We start from the raw sequence: 15,374 nt of genomic DNA, 5'->3' as shown, positions 1-15,374 counted from the left end.
CCTATATACGTAAAAAACCAGTTAGGTTCCCATAAGTATTTTCACAACCTGCATCCATATCTTCAGAATCCAGTTTGCACTCAGAGTCATCAGTATCTGTCGTGTCCCATGTCATACTGTTAATGGAGATGTGATTTAGAATTTCTTAATTAGAAAACACTCTGTCCCTGAAACTTCTCTCAAGCCACTGGTGAAGGACCTCAATGAATAGAGGATTAAAATACCTTTTAAATTATAGAATAAAAAAATACTGTATACATTAAAAAATTACAGAAGCTTACACGTTAAAATTTAACTATTCATGGTATTTATTTTTTAATGTCATTCCATAGTACCATTTAAACTTGTGTATACATTTAGATTTTTTGAGACATTTACACATATGTTACACAGAACCTTTATCTATATCTACCCTTATAGAGGTAGAAAATGCCAGTGAGAGGTTTTCAGACCAAGTTCATGTGTGTGTGCAATGACAACGTACTCTTTGAGATGCCATTGATTATATGAGGTTTTTTTTTCTCTAGGATTGAAAATGTAAGAAAATGTGCATATGAAAATTTATGAAATGTAGAACTGATGTTTGAAATGGTTTATAAAAGGAGCACCAACTTCTGAGATGATTCTTGGAGAATGCTTAGTTAACTTGAATCTGGCAAGGTGAGATACCCCACTGAGAGGGAAAGCATGGGTGCAAAGGAGAGGGGAAGGAGCCCTGTGTGTCCTGTAATTTCTCACCCTGCAGTGCTGACTCCCTAGGGGAGCATATTCAGATTCAGAGTTCATATTTGCAGAGACTAGGGGGCTATAGGGAAGATAACAAGATTAGAGGTGAGAGGTGTGAGAATGAAATAGCCTTATTTGTTTTTGAACCTCAATGAGAAGAGAATCTTCTCTGTCACTCTGTGTCCACTACATGTGAGGGGTGGTCACGGGGGATTAGCACAGATGAAGTCTCCGTATTCTCTGAGATTTCAGTCCAGTGGGGATTCAGAAAACTAAACTGTGAGTAGACAGCTGTGCTTGGGAGCTCCAAAATAGGAACAGGACCTGGGGCAGGACACACAAGGAAAGCCTCTTGGAGGAGCTTATCTGAGGAAGTGCTCAAGTGTGAGGAGCAGGGAGGGAGGCAAAGAGCAGGCGGGGCAGGGGGCGGGGAGAAAAGGAAAAAGCCTGTCCCCACCGCAGGCAAGGCCAGTGCATCTGAGGGAACAGAGGGACGGTAACTTGTCTGGAACATGGAGGGCAGAGCTTGGTGGGACTGGCCAGGTGAGAGAGGGCAGGAAGTGAAGCAGGGGCAGCCCACAGAGAAATGTCTGGGTGTTGAGTTATTTTGAACGTCTGGGTCTTGTTTCTTGACATTTACCCCAGGCTCATGAAATCTGCGTGTTGGGAAGACAAAACAAGTGAGGATGGTCCCTGTCCACTGGGGAGGTCCCTGGAGATTTCCAGGAGGGGTTCTGGGCCCACGCAGAGCAAGTGTGAGGGGCTTTGAGTGCTCGTGTTCACCTGTCTCCCCCTCCTCATACACCCCCTCCCCACCCCGCTTGAGTTGCAGCCTTCTGTCCCCTCATTGTGCACCTGTAGGCGGGATGGAGACAGCTATCAGAACGTTCGGAGCGGCGGGTCACAGCGCCACCTGGTGTCCACATGCGGGAGCCAAGAGCAGTCCTCGCAGAGAACCGCGGATGAAGGGGGGTCCTCAGCGGCGCACGGATGGTACTGGACTAGGAGCAAGACGGGTGGGGCCGGCAGGGGGCCCGCAGGTGCCGCAGTCGGGCGGTGGGCAGGCGTTTACCCGCTGTTGCTCGCTGGTCCTGGATCCCTCTGTGTATTCCTTGGAGGCTCTTTGATTCCCTGACACAGTCCTTGGGATTTTCTCCGCTTTCTCTCCACAGAGCGCTTTCCTACTGCATCCTATTCATCAGCTGTTTGAGGGGTGATGTGACAATAGTTAGCCAAATCTGATATTGGTAGATTATTAACAGTTTGTTCTTAAAAAATAGTCTTTCCTTCAGCGTAAATTGCCTTTGATCACTCTCAGCTTCTGGTGGTTTTCTTCCTTCCTCCCGCCCTTCCTCTGTTCCTCTCCACGCCGTTCTTCCTTGGCGTATTGCCTCTAACAAAGATTCTCTCTGACCAAACTAGCCAGGCCCCTCTGAGCCCTCCTCTGGACTAAGCCTCAATCTCCTTGGCCTGTAAAGACTTCAGAAAAAAGTAACAAGTTTCTAATAGCTCAAGCTGCTCCCTGGGTTGCCCCTGGACCCTCCCCTCCCCCATGAAAGTGCCGGCCTGAGAAAACTCAGCCAAAGGAATTTACTGTTTATTCATCCCACTCTTGGAGACAGGGCTCCTGTCTCTGTGGGAGCCTGACTTTGGTGAGTCCTCCTTAACAAACTCTCAGACGAACACCCCTCCTTTACCACTTTCTGCTAACTTCTCACTTTCCTGACTTTCCTGAACCCCCCACCACCCTCCTCTATTCCCTTAGTCTCCCTTTGAGATGCTCAGTCACCTCTGAGCAAGTAGAAGCAGAGTTCAGCTCACGCTGGACCCTTTCCTTATTACAACGGTGTATTTCTGATGAAAAATCTGTTCTTGAACCTTTAACTAGCGTCTGATTTTATCTTTGACAGTTTTCTGGCTCCACGGCTTGGGTTTGGATCAGAACCACCACTGGACCCTCGGAGTTTCTAGACCTTTCAGCTGCAGAGACCTTTGTCTGATCTCAAGTCGTCCTGCCCATTTTGGTATCTGTTGGTGAGTCCAGCTCCTGACGGAGTGCTCCAGACAAAGGTCTATTGAAGCATGGTGAAGACACGTTTTGATTCTTTCAGTTCTGAGTACGCTCGCACAAGAGTATCAGACTTCTTGGAATGGAAGTCCTTGCTGGCTCCTTGTTCTGACTGGGGGGTCATTCCCTGAATCTCGAGCCAGAAAAAAACTATCCTAGCTCTTTTTACTATTATTACTGAGCTATAATTGACATTTAACTATATGTAAGTTTCAGGCAAACAACATACTGATACATATATCATAACAATATACATGTGTATACTTAATACATTTTGTTAACATCCATTCCCAAAGATTGTCACAAATTTTTTCTCGAGATAAGAACTTTTAAGATTTGCTCTCTTAGCAACTTTCAGATATTCAGTACAGTATTGTTAACTATTGTCACTGTACTGTATATTCCATCCCTGGGACTTATTTATCTTATAACTGAAAGTTTGTACCTTTTGACCCAGTTCACCCATTTCACCCATCCTGTACTTCTGACAACCACCAATTTGTTCTCTAATCTATGTGTTCCCTTGTTTTTGTTTTATGTTCCACATATAAGTGACATCATGCGTTATTTGTGTTTGACTTATTTCACTTAGCATAATGCCCTCAAGTTCCATTTATGTTGCAAATGGCAGGATTTCCTTTTTATGGCTGAATAATATTCCTTTGTGTGTATATATGTGTGTCTGTGTATCTATATCTTTATTTATCTGTCTATCTGACAGTGGACACTTAGGTTGTCCCCATGCCTTGGCTATTGTAAATAATGCTGTGATGAACATGGGGGTGCAGAATTTTTTTGAGATAATTTTTTTTCACTTTCTTCAGATAAATACCCAGGAGTGGAATTGCTGGATCACATGGTAGTTCAAGTTTTAATTTTTTTGAGGAACCTCCATACTGTTTTCTATAGTGTCTGCACCAATTTACATTCCCACCAATGGTGTAGGAGGGTTTCCTTTCCTCCACATTCTTGCCACCATTTGTTATCTCTTGTCTTTTTGATGATTACCATTGGGTATTTAATCCTGGCTCTTGAGGCCACTTTGTTCTCTCCATTTGATCCTGCTCCTCCAATGGGAACTTTGTTGTTGTTGTTAATTGAAAGATAGTTGATTTACAATGTTGTGTTACTTTCAGTGATATATATATATATGTGTGTGTGTGTGTATATCAAAGTGATGTATATCATATATATGTATTCTTTTTCAGATTTTTTCCATTGTAGGCTATTGCAAGGTATTGAATGTATTCCCTATACTGTACAGTAGGACCCTGTTGTTTATCTGTTTTATATATAGTAGTGTGTATCTGTTAATCCAGTGGAAACTTACTGTTTGACTGATATCCCCCTTCTTGAGCTCCAGCTGACAGTATGCCACCATGTCAGTAACTCTCTCAGTTACTTCTCTTGGTGTCATTAAGTTACCAAGGATAATTTGGAACTTCAGGGGTTTCTTTGAGAAATTGAAGATCCCCTCATACTGGTTTCTCTGAGGTCTCTCCTCCCATCACCTCCTCTCCTCGTTTTACCACCTTCCATCGTCTCTTCAGCTCCTCTGCATCCTTCAAGCCTTACCTTCTCCACCCCTCTGTTTGCTCCTTCCAGACCATCACTTTCTGAATCCAGCTCCTCAGTTCTCTACAGTCACTGGGACTTTAGGTCCCCACCCTACTGGGGGCTCTCAAGGACTCAGAGACCCCACAAAAGCAACTACCTGGGGCTGAAAAGAACAAAAGACTAATTGGAAACTGACTTGGTATTTCATCCATTTAGATTAGGCTTTGGAGACATCCAGAAAGCTGCATGATGTCATCATAGTCTCTCGCCTAAGATGCAGTCTATAAGATTACATATAAAAGCAAAGAAAATCTCAAAAGTCCCCTGAATAAATATTGGGAAAAAGCTTTTAGCCCTTGTATTGAACATATAATCTTTAACTTTAAACCATTTGCCATAAATGCATTTCCAATAAAAATATAAAGTGGAGAAAAAATAGAATCCACTCTTCTATAAATTAGTGAGTTTTGTATTATTGTATTTATGCCTGACTCGTTTCTAATAAGTTTTAAATAAAAGTTTTAAAATAAAAAATATAAGGCCTCTACTTGTGTCTGTGTGTACGTGTATCTCTGTGTGTTTCTGTTTGTGTGTGTATATATATATATATATATATATATATATATATATATATATTTTTTTTTTTTTGCCTATCTCCTGATGGTATTACCTCATTAATCAATAAAATCTCTTAAGGGAGTTCCATCATAATTAGCTTAGAGAGAAATAAGCACTTATATGTTAAATCTTCTTAAATTCCCAGAAACATAGGAACCAACTCAAAGGTTGTCCAGATTTACATGGGATGAGTAAGTTTTTGGTACTTAAGACCACTTTGATATTGTTGATTTAATAATACAGATATATCTTCAGAGTTGTCAACATTAAATGTAATGCAAGCATACATTGTTATTCTGCTTGGGGTCACTACTCAAATAAACTAATATTATATATACTAGATGTTAAACATTACACAAATGAAAAATTTAATTTAAATGGAGTATTATTTGAACAAACTTTATTTCAACAAAAGTTATGTTTTCTAATTTCTGCCTAAAAATACTTTCCCAAAATATTTTACAGTTATGAAAGGTTAAGTAGTAGACATCCATTTAATATCTAAATAATTTCAAAATAAGAAAAAGTACTGAAACATTCATTATTAAGCGCATGCTGAATTTTATATACTTTTGGCTTCTTGTTTTTTTTCCAACACTTTTTATTGATTTATAATCATTTTACAATGTTGTGTCAAATTCCAGTGTAGAGCAAAAATTTTCAGTTATGCATGAACATATATATATTCATTGTCACATTTTTTTTCTCTGTGAGCTACCATAAGATCTTGTGTATATGTCCCTGTGCTATACAGTATAATCTTGTTTATCTATTCTACAATTTTGAAACCCCGTCTATCCCTTCCCACCCTCCGCCCCCTTGGCAACCACAAACTTGTATTCTATGTCTATGAGTCTGCTTCTGTTTTGTATTTATGCTTTGTTTTTGGATTCCACATATGAGTGATCTCATATGGTATTTTTCTTTCTCTTTCTGGCTTACTTCACTTAGAACGACATTTCCTAGGAGCATCCATGTTGCTGCAAATGGCATTATGTTGTCGGTTTTTATGGCAGAATAGTGTTATGTTGTATAAATATACCATTTCTTCTTTATCCAGTCATCCATTGATGGACATTTAGGCTATCTCCATGTCTTGGCTATTGTAAATAGTGCTGCTATGAACATTGGGGTGCAGGTGTCATCCTGAAGTACGGTTCCTTTTGGATATATGCTCAGGAGCAGGATTCCTTGTTGTCTATTCCTAGTCTTTTCAGGAATCTCCATACTGTTTTCCACAGTGGCTGCACCAAGCTGCATTCACACCAGCAGTTTAGGTGGGTTCCCCTTTCTCCACAGCCTCTCCAGCATTTGTCATTTGTGGATTTTTGAATGATGGCCATTCTGACGTGTGAGATGATACCTCATCATAGTTTGATTTGCATTTCTCTGATAATTAGTGATATTGAGCATTTTTTTCATGTGCCTATTGATCATTTGTATGTCTTCCTTGGAGAATTGCTTGTTTAGGTCTTCTGCCCACTTTCGCATTGGGTTGTTTGTTGTTTCTTGTTAAGTCATGGGAGCTGCTTATATATTCTGGAGATCAAACCTTTGTCGGTTTCATTTGCAAAAATTTTCTCCCATTCTGTAGGTTGTGTTTTTGTTTTACTTATGGTTTCCTTGGCTGTACAGAAGCTTGTAAGTTTCATTAGGTCCCATTTGTCAATTCTTGCTTTTAATTCTATTGCTTGAGTAGACTGTTCTAGGAGAACATGTTTCAGATATATGTCAGATAATGTTTTGCCTATATTTTCTTCAAGGAGGTTTATTGTATCTTGTCTTATGTTTAAGTCTTTGATCCATTTTGACTTTATTTTTGTGTATGGTGTAAGGGAGTATTCTAGCTTCATTGCCTTACATGCTGCTGTCCAGTTTTCCCAACACCATTTGCTGAAGAGACTGTCTTTATTCCATTGTATATTCTTGCCTCCTTTGTCGAAGATGAGTTGACCATAAGTTTGTAGGTTCATTTCTGAGCTCTCTATTCTGTTCCATTGGTCCATATGTCTGTTTTTGTACCAATACCATGCTGTCTTGATGACTGTAGCTCTATAGTATTGTCTGAAGTCTGGGAGAGTTATTCCTCCAGCCTCTTTTTCTCTTCAGTAATGCTTTGGCAATTCTAGGTCTTTGATAGTTCCATATAAATTTTATTATGATTTGTTCTAATTCTGTGAAATATGTCCTGGGTCATTTGATAGGGATTGCATTAAATCTGTAGATTGCCTTGGGCAGTGTGACCATTTTAACAATACTGATTCCTTGAATCCAAGAGCATAGGGTACCTTTCCATTTTTTAAAGTCTTCTTTAATTTCCTTTATCAATTTATTGTTTTCTGTGTATAATTCTTCCACCTCCTTGGTTAGATTTATTCCCAGATAATTTATTACTTTGGGTGCTATTTTAAAGGGGATTGTTTCTTTACTTTCGCTTTCTGTTGATTCATCATTAGTGTAAAGAAATGCAACTGACTTTTGCACATTAATCTTGTAACCTGATACCTTGCTGAATTCTTCAATCAGCTCTAGTATTTTTTGTGTGGACCTTTTAGGGTCTTCTATATATAGTTACATGTCATCAGCATATAGTGACACTTTTACCTCTTCTTTTCCAGTTTGGATCCCTTTTATTTCTCTCTCTTGCCTGATTGCTGTGGCTAGGACTTCCACGACTATGTTGAATAGGAGTGGTCATAGTGGGCATCCTTGTCCCAGATTTTAGTGGGAAGCTTTTGAGTTTTTCACCACTGAGTACTATGCTGGCTGTAGGTTTGTCATATATAGCTTATATTATGTTGACATATGTTCCCTCTATACCCACTTTGGTGAGAGTTTTTATCATAAATGGGTGTTGAATTTTATCAAATGCTTTTTCTGCATCTATTGAAATGACCATGTGGTTTTTGTGCTTTCTCTTGTTGATGTGATGTATTACATTGATTGATTTGCATATGTTGAACCACCCTTGTGGTGGGGATGAAGCCCACTTGGTCAAGAAGTATAATCTTTTTTATGTGTTGTTGGATTCTATTTGCTAATATTTTGGTGAGGATTTTTACATCTACGTTCATTAGTGATATTGGCCTATAATTCTCTTTTGGTAGTGTATTTGCCTGGTTTTGGTATCAGGGTGATGGTGGCTTTATAGAGTGAGTTTGGGAGTATTCCCTCCTTTTCAGTCTTCTGGAAGAGTTTGAGAAGGACTGATATGAGTTCTTCTTTGTATGTTTGGTAGAATTCCACAGTGAAGCCGTCTGGTCCTGGACTTTTATCTGTAGGAAGGTTTTTTATTGCTATTTCGACTTCATTTCTAGTGATTGGTTTGTTCAAGCGGTCAGTTTCTTCTTGATTCAGTCTTGGTGGACTGTGCGTTTCCAGAAACTTGTCCATCTCCTCTAGGTTATCCAGTTTGGTTCCATATAGTTTTTCATAATATTCTTGTGTTTCTATTTTATTGTAATAAAATGTAATTCCTCCATTTTCCTTTCTTATTTTGCTAATTTGTGCTCTCTCTTTTTTCCTTTGAGTTTGGCCAGAGGTTTGTCAATTTTATTTACTTTTTCAAAAAAAAAAAACAGCTTTTGGTTTGATTGTTTTTTTCTATGTTTTTTTTTAATTGTCTGTTTTATTTATTTCCTCCCTGATCTTTATAATTTCCTTCCTTCTGCTGTCTTTTTGGGTTTTTGTTTTTCTTTTTGTAGTCCTTTTATTTAGTGGGTTAAATTGTTTATTTGAGATTGTTCTTCTTTTTTGATGAAGGCCTATATTGCTATAAACTTCCCTCTTAGCACTGCCTTTGCTGTATCCCATTAATTTTTTGCAGTTGTGCTTTCATTTTCATTTGTTTCAGGATTTTTTTTTTATTTCAGCTTTGATTTCCTCTTTGACTCATTGGTTTTTTAATAGCATATTGTTTAATCTCCATGCTTTCTTTTTTCCCTCCCTTGTTTCTCTGTTGTTGATTTCTAGTTTCATGGCACTGTGGTCAGTAAAGATGCTTTAGATAATTTCTATCTTCTTAAAGTTGTTGAGGTTTTTTTTTTTTTTTTTTTTTTTTTGTGCCCAAGTACATGATCAATCCTAGAAAATGTTCCATGTGCATTTGAAAAGAATGTATATCCTATTTTTGGGGGGTGTAAAGCTCTGAAAATATCCACTAAATCTATTTTTTCTATTGTATTATTTAATTTCCCTGTTACCTTATTATTTTCTGTTTGGAAGATCTGTCTAGTGATGTTAATACTGTGTTAATATCTCCAACTATGATTGTATTCCCATCAATATCCCCCTTTATCTCTGTTAGTAATTGTTTTATGTATTTAGGTGCTCCTATATTGGATGCATATATATTAAAGAGTGTAGTATCCTCATCTTGTATCACTCCTTTAATCATTATAAAATGTCCTTCTTTATCTTTCTTTATGGCCTTTGTTTTAAAGTCTATTTTATCTGAAATTAGTACTGCTATACCGGCTTTTTTGGCTTTTCCATTTGCATGGAATATCCTTTTCCATCCTTTCACTCTCAATCTGTATGTGTGTTTCTCCCTAAAGTAGGTTTCTTGTATGCAGCATATTGAATGTTCTTGCTTTATTATCCAGTCTGCCACTCTATGTGTTTTGACGGGAGCATTTAGTCCATTAACATTTACAGTAATTAATGATAGATGTGTGTTTATTGCCATTTTGAACTTCTCTTTGCAGTTGATTTGGTATTTCTTCTTTGTTCCTTTCCTCTTCCTTTTGTTTTTTGGTAATTTTCCTTTGTATTATCATGGATTTTATTTAGTTTTTTGTGACCCCCTTGTAAGTTTTTGGCTTGTGGTTACCCTTTTCTGTAAGTCTATTATCCCATTACTATATCTCGAACCCACCCTACTGAAAACAAAAAAAAAAAATTTTAAAAGAAAGAAAAAAAATACTCTGTATTTTCTTGCTTCCCTCACCCACTCTTAATGATTTCAATGTCTTTTACAGTTTCATGTTCATTTTTTTGGTAATTCATGAGTTATCACCTTTCCAGTTACAAGTTTCTCATTTCTGTAGCATCTCACTGCTTTTCTATTTAGAGTAGACATGTCACTATTTCTTTTAGCGTGGGTTTAGTGTTACTAAACTCTTTTAGTTTTTGCTTGGCTGTGAAGTACTTTATCTCTCCTTCTATTCTAAAGGATAGCCTTACTGGATAGAGCATCCTAGACTGCATCTTTTTTTTTTTTTTTCATTCATGACTTTGAATATATCTTGCCACTCCCTTGTGGCCTGTAGTGTTTGTGTAGAGAAATCAGCGGAGAGCCTTATGGGGGTTCCCTTGTAACTCACTCTTTGCTTTTCTCTTGCTGCCTTTAGGATCATTTCTTTATCCTTGACTCTGGCCATCTTGATTATGATATGTCTTGATATGGGTCTGTTTGGGTTCTTCGTGTTTGGGACCCTTTGAACTTCCTATACTTGGATATCTGATTCCTTCTTTAAGTTTGGGAAGTTTTCAGTCATGATTTATTCAAAAATCTTTTCAATCCCTTTTGATCTTTCTTCCCCTTCTGGGACCCCTATTATGTGGAGATTGGAATGCTTCATATTATCCCGTAAGTCCCTTATGTTGCTTTATTTGTTTTTATTTGTTTATCTTGCAGTTGTTTTGATTGGGTGCTTTCTGTTGTCCTGTCTTCTAGGTCACTAATTCGTTCCTCTGCATTATCGAGTCTGCTTTGCACAGCCTTTATATCCATTCTCATCTCCACCAATGAGTTTACCTATTCTACTTTGCTCTTCTTTATAGCTTTGGTTTCTTTTTTGACATATTTTATATCTCTAAACACTATCTCTTTTAGTTCCTTCAGTACTTTGATCACTCCTTTTTTGAAATCTTGATCTAGTAGGCTATCAATGTCTATTTCATTGATCATTCTTTCAGGGGATTTCTCTTGTTCTTTTAATTGGGAATGGTTTCTCTGCTTCTTCATCTTGCTCATATGTCTCTGGTACTGTGGCTTATGGAGTATCAGTTATCTATTGTGGTTCTTAAAGGAGTTTATTTATTTATCTATCTAATGCCTATGTAGGAATAAAACAGATTTTTGACGACTTTGTCTTTTGAAGAGGACAGTGTTCTTTCAGAGTTGTGTAGTTTCTTTGGTTGGCTGAGTGGGTCCTTGGATGTATGTCTTGGTGTATCTGTGGGAGAGGGTGAGCTATGAGCATCCTACTACTCTGCCATCTTGGCCTTGTCTGTCTGCAGGTCTGTTTTTAATAGGAGATTGTAAATTTTTTCATTGCCTTTAGAGTAATCTACCTAGGAAACAAAGATTATGTGACTTATTCAAAATAATACCCCATGCTTCATTTTTCCTTTAATCATGCCCTCTAGTACTTAAGAGAATTGAGTATTATTATTACAATAGCTGTTTTTCCAGATTTTATATTTACATTTGAAATCTTTTATTGTCATTTTTGATTTTTTTTTTTTTGAGGCAGGAGAGGCAGTTAGGTTTATTTATTTTATTTATTTCTTAGTTGAGGTACTGGGAATTGAACCCAGGACCTCATACATGCTAAGCAGGCACTCTACCACTGAGCTATACCCTCCCCACCTCCTGTTGTCACTTTTATGGGTAATTAATTATAATTTCACAATAAAATACATTGTTAGAGCTCTTCAAGAAGGAGGACCACAGGACCAGTAGTATGTGTGTATTATGTGTGTGTGTGTATATGTATATCTATATAATAGGAGATTATTTTTAGGAATTGTCTTATGCAGTTATGGAAGTCAAGAATTTCCACAATCTGCCATCTTCCAGCTGCAGAATCAGCAAAGTAGTGGTATAATTTAGTCTAAGACTAAAGACCCAAGAACCAGGGGACCACTGATGAAAGTCCAGTGTCCAGAGGCTGAGAATTCTGATGTCTCAGGATAAGAAATGATGGAGACTCAGATCAAGAAGAGAGAGAGGGAGCTTTCCCTTCTTTGGCCTTTTTGTTCTATTCAGGCTCTCTCTTCCTATTAGATGATGCTTGTCTATGTTGTTGAAGGTGGATACCCTTAGTCTCCTGAATCAAATGCCAGCCCCTTTGAAAAACATCCTCACAGACACTGCCAGAGTTCAAGATGTATAGCTATCTGCACTTCCCCTAGCCCAGTCAAACTGACATGAAAAATTGATCATCACAGACCTCCCCTTGCCAAATTTGCATCTATAAGTATCACCTTAAAACATACTCAATCTCCAAATGAAGATAATCACAAGGTCATAATTCTCCCTAACATGATAAAACTGTCCTGCATACAACCAAAAACATGCTTACCCCTTCCTCAGGAGAGGAGGTAAAGTCCTTGAATAAAGATAACTCTTCTCCTGACATTCAGGAACAAATAGTGTGATTAAAATTAATAGTGCTTAAATACTATTTATGTAAATCCAGTATATTTTATATTACATGGTCAGAAAAGAAGAGGGGATTGCTCAATGTATGTATATACACACACACAGACATACCCCTAACAGTATAGGAAGGAAATGCTCATGACACTTACACTCCTTGTTTCTATAGCTGGTTATTTAGCAGTAGCTAGTCTTTATAGCAACCTTTTTCCTACTAAAATTTCTGGATCCCTTTCACCTTACCTGGTGGGGCTGACCCACAGCTTCACTCCTGAAGGGTCTGGGCCATTGCCAGTGTTGCTTGGATTGAGTTGTTGCATTTTTCCCTTGACCTTAATCACAGAGCAGGGTAATATCAAGAGAATCTCTACAGGATAGTCTATATTCCAGACATACTGTTCCTTACCTCCATTGTGTAGGAATTGTCCAATTTCCCTTTGATAATGACAAAGATTCTTTGTTTGATCAAACTTTAGTCAGGTTCCTGAGCCTTCTCCTAGGCCCATATGGGCACTTGCTTGTTAAAAACAAACAAAAAACAAACAAACAAAAAATACCAAAAAAAAAAAACCCAAAAAACAAAACAAAACAAAACAAAACAAAAATAAAAACCTTAGCAAGAATTGTGTCAGTTTAGCAAGAGTGTCTTATCCTCCATATCTGATCACTCTTCTTTTTTTTTTTTAACATTTTTATTGAGTTATAGTCATTTTACAAATTTGTCAATTTCCATGTACAGCACAATTTTTCAGTTACACATGAACATGCATATATTCATTGTCACGTTATTTTTCACTGTAAGCTACCACAAGTTCTTGTATATATTTCCCTGTGCTATACAGTATGATCTTGTTTATCTATCAGGTTTCTCATCCTGCACTGTGTACCAGGTGATACCTGATCAGACTGCCCTGTCTTCATCAAGAACCCTGTTAGGTCAATTAGACAGAAACCCCTATACCCTCTAAAGTTTCCTCTTAGTAATTTTCAATCCAGACTCCCACAAGGATCCTTGGCTATAAATTAACATTGTCACTGCTTTATTTGGAATTGAGCCCAGTTCCATACTGGTGTCTCCTTTTCCCTATTTCAACAGTCCTGGGTAAATTCTGTTTTGATCACTTTAACTAATATCCAGCTGTGGTCTTCCTTTGACAGCTACATCTGTATAACTTGGAGAGGATCAGTTTCATCGCTGCTGCACAGACCACATTCCCAGAACCCTAAGTGTACATCTTTGAAAATTTCATCTGAAGACTTCATCTTGACTCCTGACTGGTCAGAGATCCATTGGTGAGTTCAACTTCTAAACAATTGGTCCAGACAAGTGTTCCCTGGAGCTGGTAGGGACAGATGTTCATTCTTAAGAATGAAGTATACTTTCAAAGGTAGGTTAGAGTTTCAGACAAAGAGAGGCTGGGATGAGAGTGTTAGGTTTCTGTTCCTAGAAGCCAGGTAAGTGCAAGTTGGGTTGGAGTTCCAAGCTCTCTGATCTTAAGTGTCAAAATTTCATTAGTTAAGATCATGGGAGCTTCTCAGTGGATGGAAACTCCCCTCTTAAACTCCTGAAACTGTGTTCTGCAAACTCTGTGCTTTCTTGTTGGCATGATTTTACTAAGGGTGATTTCATACTTCAGTGGCCTCTTTGGGAAACTTAAGGTCTTCCCACACTAGCATCTGTAAAACCTCTCCTTTCCCATCACAGATGCTCCTGTTTCCTCCTTTTATTGATTTGGCTCTTCTCTCCAGTTCCCTTGAGTCATTTGCTATGTCCCCCTTCAAACCCCTACCTCCTCCATCCCTCTTTCCACCAACCAGACTTTTCCCACCTCAGCCTCTCTTCTCTCTGCAGCCACTTGAACTCTCGGTCCCCTACCCTCCATCAAGGGCTCTCAAGGGATTGAGGGGCACCCAAAAATAATGTCTACTAAAAAATGTACAATGTGAGAGTTTTGAGTAAAGTTTTACTTGGGGCAAAATTAGGACTATAGCCCAAGAGACAGCATTTCAGATAGCTCTGAGGAACTTTTCCAAAGAAATAAGGGGGGAGGTTCATATGTATGTGTGTGTGTGTGTGTGTGTGTGTATATATGTTCATATATATATGATTTTAGCAAAGGGGATACATTCAGTAAAGCACACATATTGGCAGAGACTTGCTGCTAGACACAAGGAACAGATACTTCTGTTAATAATTTTAATGCTTTTCTAGATGTGAAAAAATGCAAGAATTTGGGCGCATAAAATCATCTCCTGAAAATATCTATCTGAGGCCTGTTCTGCCAGTTTTTCCCAGAGCACAGGGTGCCCCATTCCTGATCTCCACCCTGAACTCCTTTCAGGATGTGTTGAAGGTCAGTGGCTACAGTGGCTAGTGACTTAATTCTTGTAGAAACAGATGGTAAGTGCCCCTTCATGGTCCTAAATTTGACCATGAGTTGGGAAGCAGTTCATGACCATATTATCCCTCAGTATTAGGAATGCTCATTTCTAGGTCAGGCAAAGATTTCATTGATAAGCCACTCCATGTGCTATTACTGAACTAGGCCTTATTAATAGTAGCCAAAAGCCTCTGACCCACCTGTCTTACTAATCTGTTAATGGTCCAGGAAATATTTCCCTCTGTTACTTCCTCCCATATCTGAGTTATGTTGTTACAATCATTGGATTTTCTATAGAACTGTATGTCTGGTCAACTGGTCAGGTCACCTAGTTTTCAAAACTCAGGCACACATTTGGTAATGCAGGAAACATTCTTGTGAAGTAGACAGAATACAAGTAATACAGTCAATAATATTAGTAAGGTCATAAGTGAAAATTTAAGCCAAGAACTTCATTAGAAATGGACTAGGTTGTCTGACTTAGTCCATTCTGTACCAGTTCTTACCTTTAAGGGAATTGATATATTGGCATTTCTCATAAGGCACCAAGCTTAATTTACTAATATTACTAGGCTGGTTATACTTGTTATGGCTTAATTTTTCCCAACAAAAGGGGAGCCTGAAAGTTAAATGATCA

The sequence above is a fragment of the Camelus dromedarius genome, chromosome 29 (genome assembly GCF_036321535.1).
Source record: "Camelus dromedarius isolate mCamDro1 chromosome 29, mCamDro1.pat, whole genome shotgun sequence".
Lineage (NCBI taxonomy): Eukaryota > Metazoa > Chordata > Mammalia > Artiodactyla > Camelidae > Camelus > Camelus dromedarius.
The sequence above is the reverse complement of the archived record's forward strand: the minus strand, read 5'-3'. Positions refer to the sequence as shown.